The sequence below is a fragment of the Notolepis coatsorum genome (assembly GCF_963971535.1).
Source record: "Notolepis coatsorum genome assembly, chromosome: 20".
Lineage (NCBI taxonomy): Eukaryota > Metazoa > Chordata > Actinopteri > Aulopiformes > Paralepididae > Notolepis > Notolepis coatsorum.
The window spans coordinates 34022730-34038733 of NC_140184.1; the positions used below are offsets into that span (position 1 = coordinate 34022730).

The window sequence follows — 16004 nt, forward strand, 5'->3', positions numbered from 1 at the left end:
GTGGTTCAGATGGTTATCACACAGATCAGCTGTGCCTAGACAGAGCTACTCTGCAGTGCTCACACCACATCCATTTCTGATGTGGTGCAGGGGGCAGTTTGCAAAAAAAAAAGTTTAACTAAAGCCTTTATGTGTGTAATTTTTATACAACATTATGATAAATCAATAGTGGTACTTTTCCAATTATAAGTGGGGTTATATTACCTAACGTTTTATTTCCCCTATTATTTCATGCACGCTTTATTCATTGTTTTAAATGATTATTTTCTTTTAAGTTATTTTGTGCATCACTCTGTTTTGAATTTGATGCAAATTTGCAATGCATTAGGGTCATCCGTTTGTGTTAAATGGCTGCATAAAGGAAGCATTTGTTGACTCTCATGTTATTAAGAGTATTAAAACTTGAAAAAGATCCGTTTAACACAGTCTGTGCCAAAAACGTAAAAAATCGTTATTGGGCGCCGACGGAAAAATCTTTTTTGGATCGTTTGATCTTTTTACTTTGATCCCTGCTCTACAGACGTGCCCAGAGCGATCTGCATCATTTTCGACCATCCCCACACATTAGAACTGCAATGCCGATCAACTATCACCAGGTGGCGGTATCGTCCGTGTCTGAACTGCGATGGCTTGGGTTGAATCACACTCTAACTTTCATTTCTGCTTGGCCAGTGGCCACTCCTCCTGCAGGGACATAGATTCACATTGATCGCCTAGAAATTCCGTCGCCTAAGCGTATTTGACCATTGAAACGTGTATAGACATATACACTGGTAATCGCGATGGTGATGCGATCACTTGGAATTATTTTTCTTGGAATACATTCTGGCTAAAGTAAGGTACATTCTATCTCTATTTTACCGAATCTGAAACGTGTTTTTCTAACGATCACAGTTCTGTGTTTCACCGGACCAGTGTCAATTTTGGCAGCTATTTACATTTTAGTTTTAGTCTTAGTGTCAAATGCTCCTTTTTCGTTTTCATCATATTTAGTCACCTTCATTTATTTTTCGTTTAGTCAGTTTTTGTCAACTACAGGTCTGAGCATTTTAGTCTTAGTCAGTGTTAGTCTCGATTTTGTCTTTTTTGTTTTTGTCTAGATTTAGTCGCAGAAAACTGATGATTTTTGTCTAGTTTTCGCTAATGAAAAAAAGGCATTTTATATTTTTATATTGTAAATAATGCAATTCTATTTATTAAGTATAGTCTAGCCAAAACCCTATCAGCTGATTCACAATAAGTTCAGTAGAAGGCTAGAAGCCCAATAGTAACCAAACATTCCTTGAAATGGTCAATAGATTCAGAAATAGTCAGACATGGAGGAACATATTCTGATTTAAATTGCTTTTTTTTTCTTTTTTTTAAGCAACATTAGGATAGTGTAAATTAGGGCTGTCCCCGACTAAGGATTTGGATAGTCGACTATGATTGGTAAAAATGTGCCGTTAGTCGTCTATTAGTCGACAAAAAAAATAAAAATAAAAGTATAATATATATATATATTTTTTTTTGTATCATTACATTTGGGCTGTGGGGGTGCTTAATGTCTGAATGAGTCGACTGAAGGCTTCTTCTCCTCTGCAAAAGCATGCAATTGGTCCACTGATGGATACATCTTGATATTTGTCTAGTCTAGTGTGTTCATTAGATGGGTTGGCAGTCGACTATGGCTCCTTTCGACCGATTAGTCGACTAATCGACTAATATGGGTCAGCCCTAGTGTAAATACACAGTACACACTGATTGCAATTCTCACTGGGACCTACTGTACAAATTTCACACACGTCACACACACATTCCCTTTTGTCCGTCGAGTACAACCGTAGATCGCTGACGTCACTTTAAACTTCAAACTTAAAATGGCGGTCTCCATCAGAGCATTCGGCTAACAACATTAGCTTAGCGAACCTGCCACTGCACTTCTATGTGCATAAAGTGTGCTAACAAAATATCACAGCCCCTAAGACTGGGAGGGTTCTAACTCTACTGAGCATGTACCCAACATTTTATGAAAAATAAAAAGTCTATACGATGTTTTAGTGCGCTTCAAGCGCTAAATGGATTCATTAACACATTGGCGACCACGGTTTGCAGTGTAATATGGTTCTGGACGACCAGGGTTTGTCAACAAACCGATGTACTTTCTAACAGCTATATATATACTTTATAGTATTGCTATCTGTCCATTCTCATTGTCACTTGAGTGCATAAACCGTGCCTTCATAATGGCTTAAAGAAAATAAAAATCCATCGGTTGGTTGTCATTTTATAGCATCGTGAATATAAGCTTTATCGCAGTTTTCGTCTCGTGTTTTTTCTGGGAAGCTAGATATGAGGCTAAACAGGGCTCTACGCTAACCTTTTTCACTCGGGGCACAGGTGCTCCTAAATGAAAAAATGTAGGAGCACACAAAGAAATTTAGGAGCACCCAAAAATATTTAGGAGCACAGTGAAAATATTTCAAGTAACAAGAGTTTTTTTTTTTTCCAAAAATAAATGTATATTTGTACTGTGTGTGCATGTGCAAATGGGAACGGGACACACATCTGTGCAATAGCACATACCACCAAAGTCACTGGCCCACTGTGTGCGTGTGTGTGTATCATCTGCGTGTGCAAACGGGAATGGGACACAGACATTTGAACTATTAATTAAGTGATTAATGCCTACTGTGGCAAAGTTGTAGCCAACAACTAGGCCTAATAAGAAAGGCAGTGACATTGAACAAAAAGGAGACACTGGCTTTACAACCAGGGCCATCAGTAGAGGGGGGAGCAAGTGTTGCTCTTCTAGAAAAATAATCCTTTCAGGGTTGCCTATTGAAATACTGTACACGTTCAGTACAGAAACATTGTTTATGAGTTTGCGTGTCAGGTAGACCATTGATTGACAGTCGATTCTGCCAATTACGACGTCACACCGCTTGCACTCTGGCCGTCCGGCGCTGCAGCTAGACCCTATTGCCACACCGCTTGCACTCTGGCCGTCCGGCGCTGCAGCTGGACCCTATTGCCCACCTCTGCGGTTGATAACGCTAGCCAAGTTAGCTGTACACACATACACAGTGGGCCAGTTGTAGGGGTGTAACAATGCATCGCAATGCATCGATCCTACTTTGCAATATTTACAAAACATGACATTGTTTTCTAACTCTAGCCATGGTGTAACTGAGGGGTACAATTCCCTGACTGTATTGAGAGTATGGTATCATTAAACCACTACTTAGTTATGTACTTTAATTACTGGCCATACAGTACACGGTATATATGATGAACACCCACACAATAACACGGCTTAACAAAGAAAGTACTGTTTAGAATATTTATTAGAAGAGCATCAATAGTAGATTACAGTATTGAGAATTAGGGTTGCGCTTGTATGGCGAAGAATGTGCATAAATAGGTCAAGAGCGTAAGTCCATGAGCATATTACGATGGGGATAATTAATACCACCTGTAGCATAAGAATTATATAAGGCACACTCGTAGGTCAGCTGGAGATACTAAGGGGGTTCCCTCCGGTTGTAAGCCAGCAGGGGAGAGGAATTGTCGGGAGCAAAAGTCTGGATCAACGAGGAATAAAGAGACTCCAGGTACAGGAGACGGTGCAATAATCCTTTGGTCCTTAGACAAAGCAACAGCTATACTCCGGTATGCATTGCAGCATGGATGAAAGCTAGCCAGCCTCTGGGTCCTAGAGGCGGGCTCGACGGGGCTCCTCACAGGGTAGATCCCACACGGTAGTGGGGTAGACGGTTCTCTGCTCCAGCAGCCACAGTACCAAAGTAATATAATCCAGCCGAAAAGGGCTCTGCATTCGTCTGTGTAGGTTATCCAGTGTACATATCCACACGGTTCTCGTCTAGGACTCCTCGGATGGCGGCACAAGGTTAGGCCGCCCAGCCTGGATAAGCACACTAGCTCGGTACGATGAACCGGTGGTAATGCTGGTCACTGTAGAACGGTAGCCGCACGATACACTATACATAATAGACTATTACTTTATAATAGAATAAGTCGAACTCGACGATACAGCGTTAAACTCTGACACTTTAGCTATCAATTCGCACGCGGTCTCAAGGCTCTATTTAGGGGCAAAACGGGCCCACTTCACAGCACGTTGTATCGTGGTGAAGGCTTCAGCTTTTAGTTACAAAGACTAGACTACTGCTGTATCCACCTGCGACGTATTTATACGTAAGGTGAATAATCTAGTGCCAACCTTATTTCTGTCTCGTATTACTGCGCAAACCTGGGCATGTTGAGACATGTCTTAGCGGTGGCTATGAACTAGACATTGGGGGTATGGCCGTTGGCGCCTAGGGGGTCGCTGTCCAATAGGAGAACGAATATTATGGTCTGGCCTGTACCTAGGTAAAGGGATATTCCGTGTATATGTACAAAGAATATACAAGGGATATCAGACGATATACAAATATTATACAATATATCTCAAGTAATAAATATATATATTCGGTTTAATCTGACCCTTTGTAACAGCCGCCTCCTAATTAGTCCGCACCTAATTAGATAAGCAGAGACAGATTAACCGCCTTGTCCACTACTCAATGTCCGTTGTGAGGAGTAGGGCAATTCACAAAGTCAGTGGGTCATGGTCGTCATCAAGGGAATCAGGTAGCCTTGGCAACTCTATCAGCCTCGCCACGGGTCGAGTGTATGTCCGTCCCTTGACGAGCACTTCTGCCGCTCTGACCTTTCCGTCGGCACCAGTGATCACTTTGCTTACGCGGCCGGCCGGCCACATAGCTTGGGGTAGTGACTGGTCTATAATCATGACGACTGTGCCCTCCGTCAAATTGTCTCTTTCTTTTACCCATTTCTGGCGGGTCTGTAGAGACGGTAGATAGTGGAGGAGGAAACTGTTCCAAAACTTGTCAGCCAATACTTGACTGTACCTCCACATTCTTCGGCCGTTCGCTTCCTCAGGTCTGTACACTGTCTGTGGGAGCGCGGGGTCCAGCCGCCCCATCAAGAGAGTGTTGGGGGTGACTGGGTCGACATCTGCTACATCACTTGAGACGTAACCGAGGGGCTTTGAGTTCAATACTCCCTCGATCTCCGTGAGGACTGTCGTGAGGACTTCTTCCGCCACGGTCTGGGCCCCAAGCACGGCGTACAGGGCTGTCTTTATTGAACGTACTTCTCGTTCCCAAGTTCCCCCGAAGTGAGGGGCGTTCGGGGGGTTAAACTGGAAATCAATCTGAGAGGGAGCGAGGTGGGTCTTAAGTTCTGGGCCCATAGCTTGGAAGCTCTCTCTCAGCTCTCTTTCTCCGCCTTTGAAGTTTGTCCCGTGATCAGACAATAATATAGACGGTTTTCCTTTCCGCGCTGTGAATCTCCGGAAGGCCATAAGGAATGAGTCCGTACTCATGGTTGGAAGGAGTTCTATGTGTATCGCTCGGGTGGTCATGCATTTGAATACAATACCACACCGCTTCTCCGTCCCTCTTCCTTTCTTCACATACAGCGGGCCGAAGCAGTCCATACCGGTGGAGTGAAAGGGCTTGTCGCCGAGTCGGAGGCGACAGGGGGGTAGGTCAGCCATCCTGGGTATACTGGGCTGTGCTCGCCACTTGCGACAGTCTAGACAGGTCCGCTGGAAGCGTCGTACTGCTTCTCTTCCTTGCAGTATCCAATAGCGACGTCTGATCTCAGCGAAGACTCTCTCTGCCCCGGCGTGGTGCACGTCCTCGTCGTATTTCTTTATGATGAGCTCTGTGACCTTGTGTCGGCTGTTGAGAACTATCGGGAACTTGACGTCATCCGTTAAGTCTGGGGCTCTTCTCAGACGACCACCCACTCTGATGAGATTATGGGCGTCGCGCTCAGGGGCCAAGTGGAGCAGTCTGCTGTCTGACGGGACTGGCTTTGATCCCTTCAGACAGTCTAGCTCGTCGGGGAACGAGTCTCTTTGGGCTCGCTGTAGCAGAAGGAGTTCTGCTTCTTCGTAGTTAGCTGCATTAATGTCAGTAGTGGAGGGAACCTCAGGGTGGTGCCACAGGAATGTCTTTAACTGCGCACTCTCAAGGGTAGGGCAGTCGTCTATGTTGGGATCTGTGGGGACTGGTGTGTGCGTCAACCCACAGAACATAGATTTCTTCATCTCTGCCTCCTCTTGACTAGCCTCCCGTGGGGTGGGTGTAGGCCACTCTTCTTCCGGGAGCTTGAGGAACTCGGGACCGTCACTATAGAGATTGTGACGTGTGAGGTCATCTAGGGACATTCCCCGTGTGATGACGTCTGCTGGGTTCTGTTTTGTGTCCACGTACCTCCAGCATGCTGATTCTGTTAAATCTTGGATCTCTGTGATTCTGACTCCCACGAAGACCTTGTATCTACACGAATCGGACTGGATCCATGCGAGTACGGTCATGGAGTCTGACCACAGGATTGTTCTTTGCACCGGGATGGTGAGTTCACGTTGGATTAACGTGGTGAGTTGCGCTCCTACTAGGGCTGCGCAGAGCTCTAGACGCGGGATCGATTGTTGCTTGCGGGGGGCTATTCTTGAACGAGCCAGGATGAAGGCGGTATGTATTTCTCCTCCCTCCTCTCGGGCCCGCAAGTAGGCCACCGAACCGTAGGCTACTTCGGAGGCGTCGCTGAAGACGTGCAGGTCCATCTGACACGTCTCCAGCCGCACTGTGGGTGGGAAGTAGCTGCGGCGTATGTTGACACCTGGGAGCGAGCTGAGTTCTGTTTCCCACTCTCTCCATGTGGAAGCAAGGTGGTCGGGTATGGGGTCGTCCCAGCCCTGGTCCTTGTCCCACAGCTCTCGTACAATCATCTTTGCCCTGGTGGTGTAAGGTACAGAAACACCCTCTCATACTGTCCGGGACTAACCCCTTCTCCTTGCTGGCCATTAAGAGAGCGCACAATGATGTATTCCACTCTGGTTTACAAGACACCTTGACACAGGTGAGAGAACAGTTTTGTATATTAAGAGGACGCCAGTTGGTGAAGAAAATGGTAAAACAGTGTCTCGTCTGTCGAAAAAGTCAATTAAAAGCAGGCCAACAATGTACTGCGCCCTTGCCCAAAGATAGGGTGACAGAGGCCCAGCCGTTCGAAGTAACAGGTGTAGATTTCGCAGGGCCATTATATGTAAAGCCCCAGAATAAAAAGGCATATGTAGCTTTATTTACTTGTGCAGTGACAAGAGCTGTGCATTTAGAAATAGTATCAGACCTCAGCACAGATTCATTTCTTTTGGCCTTTAGACAATTTGTGGCCCGACGAGGAATCTGTACCACGATATATTCAGACAACGCAAAAACATTCAAGCGTGCAGACAAAGATCTGAGAGCTATGTATAATTTGATAAAAGATACAAAGATACAGGAGTTCTTTGCAGGGAAAATGATCACCTGGAAATACATAGTAGAACGGGCAGCTTGGTGGGGCGGGATGTGGGAACGCATGGTGAGGTCAGTGAAGGTGTGCTTAAGAAAGGTGTTAGGAAAAGCGTTTTTGACATTTGAAGAGCTTCAAACGTTGCTTACTGAAGTGGAGGCTGTTGTCAATTCAAGACCCCTCACCTTCACACACGCAGAGTGCGGAGAGCCTGCTCCGCTAACCCCAGCCCACTTCTTGGTGGGACAGAGACTCACGACCCTACCTCCACTGCCCACTCCCCCCAATTACCACGCTAATGCTGACGCAGCTAAGCTCAACAAACGGTTACAATACCGTCAGAGACTGATCAACGGATACTGGATTCGATGGAAGAAGGATTATTTAATGGAGCTGAGATCAGCACACACAGCATCGAACAAGCCCAGCACATTCAAGGTGGGCGACCTGGCTTTGCTGCATGAAGACAAACAGCCAAAGCATATGTGGAAAATGGGTCGCATTGAACAGGTGTTCGTAGGACGGGACGGAAAGGTTCGTTCATGTTCGTTAAAACTCCCCAAGAATCTGGTCCTGAAGAGACCGGTACAGCTGCTGTACCCCTTGGAACTAGGAGAATGATGACGCTTGGGAGCTCATCGGGGGGGAGTTTGTTGTGACTTTTTGATAGTAATATATAATTTGAACAGCTTGAAATATATAATTTATTATTGTAGCAAAAGGTGTAATCGAATTGGCATAAATATGTTTTATAATAGCCTAAATGGATATTCACGTTAAATTGTTTATCATATTGTTTAGAATTAGATTGCATTATAGGACTGTATTCTGTGGCGCACCATCTTTGCCCCCAGTGGGAAGTCAGCTGCGCGCAGGCCTATAGCCACACGCTTCAACGCTAATTAGCAACGCGTGCCACCTGTAAAAGGGTGTGTTTGATCCTTCGGGAGAAGTTAGTTGACAGAATGTTTGTTAGAATAAGCTATGCCTCGCTGCTGCTCTGCTCTAGAAAAACCTGTAAAGGGAGAAACAAATTAAATGGAATGGAATTGAGAACTGCATTTCTGCCTCCTGGTCGTCAATGAAACATGAAGAACAAAAACTGTGAAATATGAATAATCATACGTGTTTAAATAAGAAGAGGATTTGGAACAGTTTATTGTGCAAACAATGCATGACTGCATTGTCACGTTGATTATTACACTATTACACTATTACACACTATTACACTATTACACACTATTACACTATTACACCGAGTACAATGGCACAATCCGCAAGTCTCTACAACAAACGGTTCAAGAGATACACTGAGGGGGTGTGGCCTAAGGGGGCGTGGTCTAAGGATCGGGGGAGTGGTCAACATCGACCAATGAAAGGTGGTCAACATCGACCAATGGCACAATCCGCAAGTCTCTACGACAAACGGTTCAAGAGATACACTGAGGGGGTGTGGCCTAAGGGGGCGTGGTCTAAGGATCGGGGGAGTGGTCAACATCGACCAATGAAAGGTGGTCAACATCGACCAATGAAAGATGATATGCCTACTGAGTACAATGACACAACCCGCAAGACAGAGGGCGCTGTCCAGCAATTCAGTACTGCAACACAGTGATGGGCAATGATGGGTTAAGTGGATGAGGTCATTGGCAGGTCAGCTGAGCTATGAGCCATGAGCCTCACAGCTGTTAGGCTGAACCAATCATGAGCCACGAGCCACACAGGTGACGCAATCACTATGACTTGCATTTTCCATCCAATGCATGTGTATGGAGGCAGATGCATGACTGCATTGTCACGTTGATTAAAAGAAAACTATACGAGATGAAGCGTTGTGACTCGCACAGGAGCACTACAACGAGTAGGCGAAGGGTTGTGTGCGATATTGTGGCATTCGTGCGATATTGTGGCACTCCTTCTGCGATCGGAACAGAAGGGTAAAAAAGCTAAAAAATCAGCGGATTCCTAGAGTGGGATTACATGGCGGTCAATGGGGAGGAGAACCTTCAAACAAATGGTCGTCAGTTGAGATAGAAATGTCCAATTCCATTTATTTTTCTTTTGTGAGCGAGCAGACAGCCATGTCATCGTTTTGATGTGTTTTTTTCTACGTCCATAATTGAGATCACTCTCGCAATTTACCCAAGGTAGTGGAAAAAAGATTATTTCAGCTCCCGCACTCTAAGTTGCAATGCATTTCCAATGGGGCCGAAATTTTACCGTTTAAAGTCGATTCGTAGCCAAACGGTGTGGTGAAACTTTACGAGTTTGAATAGCGCTGTTGCCATAGGCAAGCCGGTCGTTTTGATACCTTTCACGTGTATGGGGCGCGAACGCTCTGGCAAGAGTAGTGTTTGCAAAATCGGTGGAATAAAGAAAGAAAGAAAGAAATAAAAAGACGTACAATAACTACAGTGTGGGTGGCAACCTGGCTTCGCCAGGTCACCCACACTAATAAATAAAATATTAAATAAATAAATAGGCTACACGTCTCTCTTTTTGTGTTACAAATTGTGCTCACCGATATAAACATAGGCCTCTTTACTTACTTAAAAAAAGGAAACATCAAGAAATATGTTTATGGTATTAATTCCACCATGCCATGTGTGTTTTTATTTTATAATGCTCATGAGTCATGATTATTGCTGAAGTCTGAGTCATACAATACTCACTGACTTTCATAACCTAACATACTAACTTGTCTTGCTCAAGACTTGTTTATGAGTTTTAATAAGAGAGCACTATCTCTCTCAACCAAAGCAATGCAGGTAGATGGCAACAGAACAATTTTGATTGACAGTCGATTCTGCCAATTACGTCACACCGCTTGCACTCGCCTCTGCTGTTCTTACCACCAATCGGCAATCGCTTATTTGTTTTTTACTTCCGGGAAGTCCGCCATTGATCTGCATGCGAGATCAACAACAAACCCACCGACGCTAATAACATTAGCTCCCCGCCGGCCACGAGTAGACTACCAGCGCTCCGCAGGATGACCAAACAAGGCATAATGATTTTACTGCAACAAATGTTATAATAAAAGCTTTTCTATACATTTGTCTGATTGAAAACTTTATTAACAGATTGCAGAATGGGTACAATTCAGTACAGGCTCTCTGAGCAAAGGAAGGAAGTGAGAGATATGAATGAATAATGCTTGTTATGTTCGGGTAAATATGCTGATGTTATTGAACGTGTAACTATATACCGTTAATGCCACAAAACGAATGCCTTTGTTAATCATAAGTAACTTTGATTCAGTAGCTTGTGTGTGCAGGTCGCTTGACTGAAACTTTTTTCAAAGTTTGAACGTGTGGACCAGATTCATGCAACACATATTTTCGGATATTTATCGGCCACTGCCATCGGCACATTTGAGCTTATCGGCCGATAGGCCGATGGCAGTCAACAAGGCACTTATCAGCCGATACCGATACCCGACCGATATATCGGTGCACCCTTAGTGTGTACATGTGAAGAAAATTATTCAGTATTAGATTGATAAGGGATAGGGTTCCAATAGAGCAGAGCGTAAGCTATACGATAATATAACAACAACAAATTAATTTTTTTTTAAAGACAATTAAAAAAAACATTCAAAAAAGGAATTATAAACAAAAAGTCAAGAGCAATGTATTTTGTTAGCAGACATGTCCAAAAAAGGAGTAGAGGGAAGCTAAGCTTATAGATCCCTACCCCCTTACATTTACATTTGTCCTTCCATTAATTTTACTAGTTATAACATAATTTAGTATAATACAATATAGAATATACTTTTACTTATAGTACGAAAAGAAAAAAACTTAATTCACATAACAGCAGTGAATACAGTACAGAACTACATAACACAATATAGCATTACTTTGTTTACCCTCATTACTCATTTCTGTATTTCTCTAATGTGTATTTTTTAAGCTGCTTTTTAAATTGTGCCATATGTTTACTCAGTTTGATGTATTCAGGTAAAATATTCCACAACTTCACTCCATAAACAGATATGCACATGCTTTTCAGCGTAGTGTTGTTTAAGATTCCCTCTCCCTCTTAAGTTATATTCTCCTTCCCTGTCTCTGAACCATTTTTGAATGTTGCCTGGGATTAGTTTGTATCTGGCTTTGTATACAATGAGGGCAGTTTTGAAATCAACTAGGTCCATACATTTCAATGTTTGTAGCTTTATAAATAAGTTATTGGTGTGTTCATAATATCCTACATTGTTGATTATTCTTATTGCTTTTTTTTGCATGGTGCATATTGGCTGTAGAGTGCTTTTGTAGGTATTACCCTACACCTCCGCACAGTTGTTCATATGTGGTAGGAAGAGTGTACAGTACAGTGTATACAGTGTTTTTTGGTTTAGAATGTGTCTTATCTTACATAAAACACCAACACAGGTGTGTCTCTCACCACCTCCTAATGTGGTCTGAGCTATCAGACCTCAATGCGTTTTGGATGCATTCACATTTACAGTGGATCACCCAAGATGTGTTTTAATGCTAAATGTCAGGTCCATGCAAATGCCTCCCTGGTCACATTGAAAGACCACCCAGGCAACTGTGTGTCATCTCCTCTGGGGCGTGTGGCTATGAACCTACTAGCTATGAACACAGCCATAGAGTTTGTATAAGCTGGCTGAGATTGAATTACGTGATGGCTGAAATTCTCAAAAAGCCCATAGGGCCAGGCTATATAAAGGTAACTTTTTCCCAAAAAGTGTTCAAACTAATCCACAGTAAAATAACGTTTTTGATTGAAGTTTTAATCAGAATCCTCCTCTATTATAATGTGCTCTCGCTGATCCCCCTCTGACAGCTCCATGCCTTTTCATACGTGCAAGCAATCCCAAAAAACATTATTGCCTTATTACTTATGCCAACGCAGGAGACGGTCACCAACCTGTGGCCTCGCAGCACCGCTGTATTGAATTCATCTTTGTGCTTTGTTCAGTGGAGAGTGTGTGTGGCTGTGTGAAAGTATATCCATTCAGACCATGCGCACAGTGGGGAAATATGACTGTCAGTGAGGAAGCGGTGGAGGTTGTAAAGGATTCTTGATTTATTGGTGTGTGGTTTGGTTTAGGCAACTTGGGAGAATGGAATGAATGTGCAAAGTGCATACGTTGATTTTATGAGATGTATAGGCCTAATCAGCTTCTGGAGACAGAGCTGTCGACAGTCATCCTTCTATTGCTGGAAAAATACCTTCTGTATTGTTATAATTAGGGCTGGGACTTTATCGCATACATTTCGATTAATTAACTACAGAAAGAATTCAAAGTTTAAAAATGTTTTGCATTTAATCGCATCATGATTTTTCTTTATTGTGTAAGAATATTACTGTAAGGGTTCTTCATTTCCTGGCCAGGCTTCGCTTGCTGCTCCCTCCTCCCCACCTCCACGCATGAACAATATCCCTCCACCCATGAACAATAGTCCTCCACTCATGAACTATGCTCCTCACTCTGTACCTCCCCCTGCTGGACATTCATCCAAACTTCGCCTTATCTCCCTCATGCATACCCTCCTGGTGCACTGGTGGATCTTTAATGTCTACAACTTACTTTGTCTCTTGTTCCCCTGTTAATTGTTATGTTCCTTGTTTATTAGTTCCTTGTGTAGTTGTATGGTTGTTATGTTACTCTGTCTAGTGTTCAGTTATTTCTTGTGTGTTTCCTTCCTGGTTGTCTCACCCCATGTGCGTCTCGTTTTGCTAATTTCCCTGCTGTCTCTCTAGTGTTAATTGTTCCCCCTATATCTGGTGTGTGTTCCCTACCCTTGTTGTGGGTTCATTGTTTCGGTTCCTTGGTTGATGCTTGCGTTGTTACTGTTGTGTTCTTGTCCACTGTTCCTGATTCTGTCGTGCTCCAGTTTAATAGTAAGTGTATTCTAGTGTTCCATGTTTTGTTGCTGCTCATCTTTGTTTTCACGTCACAGTATCGTTTTTGGTTAGTGTTTATTTTGTATTTTGCAATCCTTTTTCCTGCCAGCCTTGCTGAGTTTTTGTTCTTGCCCTTGGAGAATCCTTTGTTTGTTGCTACTGCCCATTTTTGAAGTAAAGACCTTTTTGTTACAATTCACCCTTGGCTCCACGTCTCGTCTGCCTATCTGCCTATTCTCTCCTTGTTCTGTTCTGCAATTGGGTCCTCCGACAACACTATCCCTAACAGTTACCTTTCAAAGGAGACCAGACTCATGCATGTGCTATCAGTATAAAGTATAATAAATCGCAAATAACTTTTTTTCTTAGTCTGGTTTGTTCATACAAAAAAATTAAATAAGAGAAATTGAGATCAATCAAGAGTTTTTTTTGTTCTGGAATGTACTTGAAAGTACTGCGTTTTACTTTTACCTCAAATGCTTGAGTTTACAAAAGGTCCTTTGCGCTATATATATTTCCTAAAATTGCTGCACTTTGTTAAATTGCATTGAACTGTTGGTCTGTGTAGTAGCTAATACAGGATTTTGCTGCTTAAACGTATGTATATTCATTGATTCACTCATACCAAAATGTATTAGAATTGAAAATTTTGCTTTTCGCATCAAATATTGATATGTGATTGATTTTGATTAATTAACTATAAAGTTTTGAATTAATTCGATAAACATTTTTAAATCGAGTCCCACCACTAGTTATTATATATTGTTTCTTATATTATATCACACTATGAAAATTACATGAAAATTATTATATGTCCAACATTGTTTCCCTAATTAGCTTTAGCTTTAGCAACTATAAATCTACCAGAATAAGAATTGAGTGAAACAATAAACTTTTATTGCACATAAAAAACATGAATATATTTTGGGGGTAAGGCTCCAGACGGTAAAATGGGCAGCCATTCAAGGGGAGAAAAAAAACAGAATGGCGATATCTAGATAATTCCCCCCATGGGGACACAGTGAGTAGGGGACCTCTGGCTAGATCATTCTCCCCATGGGGACACAGTGAGTAGGGGACCTCTGGAGCCTTTATATTGGTGGAGGGCTGCACAGAACACACCAAAACTGCAATGACAACAAGGCATAAGCATGTAGAGCATATATACTGTAATGACAACAGCTGTGATGATTGGCTCTCTAATGATTGACAATAGAGAAAAGCAGGCATTGGTTCCCTAGGATGGAGGGAATTTCAAGCCAACTCTGATTACCGGTACTCTAATTGGTAATATGGAATTCGAAAAATGTCCAAACCTATGGGAAATGGCCGGTGACAAGTAGGAAAAGCATGTCTCAGTAGTGTTGAGGTAAAAGCACTTGCCTACCACCGTAGCACCCCGGTTTGAATCCCTGGCAGGCAAATCTATACAGTTAACTCTGGAGACAACAGATAGCACCGTGCATCTCAGACACAGCCTAAGGGTGTCTGTGTGTGAAGAACACATGTAGAGGTTGTAGAGGAATGTGACGCCCTGGACATGATAATGGGTTGGAAAAGCTGCCACAGAAAATCCAATGAGCCTCATGAGAGAAACCCCAACCTTTCTTTTTCTGCATTTTTATGTGTTGTGTGTCATAGTGATTTCTCTAAGCAATAGAATCAAAGTGACCCATCAAAGATGCAGAGAGACTTCCGTAGCAACCGCCTAACGTCCTGAGCCTGCCTGAATGACACGCTCCTCTTCTCTTATGTTGCTTCACATGCTAGTTAAATTAATATCTATTGCAATATATAATTAATTCCCAACGATTAAAAGGCAGGCACAAATATAGTTTGAATTGCAGGGTTGAAAACATGGAGGTGAAAGTTTCAAAGATGTTCCATCCTTGTTACTGTATCAGAATTAGGAGTAAAAAAAATTATATATACAGTAGGCCTACTATTGTGTATACTATTGCATATAGTTGGATAGAGTATTATACTGTAACCCTTTGTGGGCTGGGCATCATTTGATGTACATGTAAGACACTAATAAATGATTGGTTGATTTCATTATTTAATTGTATTGTAGGCTACATTTATGCTAGACAGGATGAGTCTTAGACCTGCATAGCACTAGAATTATTACTGTAGCCAGGGAGTCACTTGAAACACATTATTGTCCTAGCAGTGCTGACAGCATTTGATGGGTGCTGTTCAGTTGTCACATCAATTGTGTTTTGTTGTTGAGAGGTAACCTAGATATTTCTGCCTGGAGGCTCTCTCAGAATAATATACATTTTAATAGAGCTGAAATACCACTTAATGTCAGCTTTAAACATGCTGCAATAGAGGCTATGGAATAATAGAATGCCCATTTGTCCTGCATGTTTGAAGAAACAACGGTATATATATTTTTTTTTTATTTTTACTAAGAGGTTGGCAGTCGACTACGGCTCCTTTCGATCGATTAGTCGACTATTCGACTAATAGGGGTCAGCCCTAGTTGATATATACAGTATGATAAATAGTAAAGTTGACGTTTACTTTTACAGACAAATTATTCTACTAATGTGGTGCAAAGCGGGTTGCTCTGCCAACTGGTTACTAATAAAGTGGCATGTACGCTCTGCAAATAGAGCTCTTTTCAGTGTGTCCGGTTTATGAATCCTTTTGCTAGACGTGTGCGTGGACAGACGAATGAGTATGTACTTGCATGCATGTTTATTTGTGTACAATGTTTTTTATCTATGCTAACCAGCCTGTATTCT

At 42.6% G+C, this 16004-nt stretch overlaps 1 protein-coding gene across 1 annotated transcript in view; it reads left to right on the top strand.

Moving 5' to 3' along the window:
* adamts7 (a disintegrin-like and metallopeptidase (reprolysin type) with thrombospondin type 1 motif, 7) overlaps window positions 1-16004 on the top strand; it is a 447398-nt gene that overhangs the window by 165436 nt on the left and 265958 nt on the right. The window lies entirely within an intron of this gene.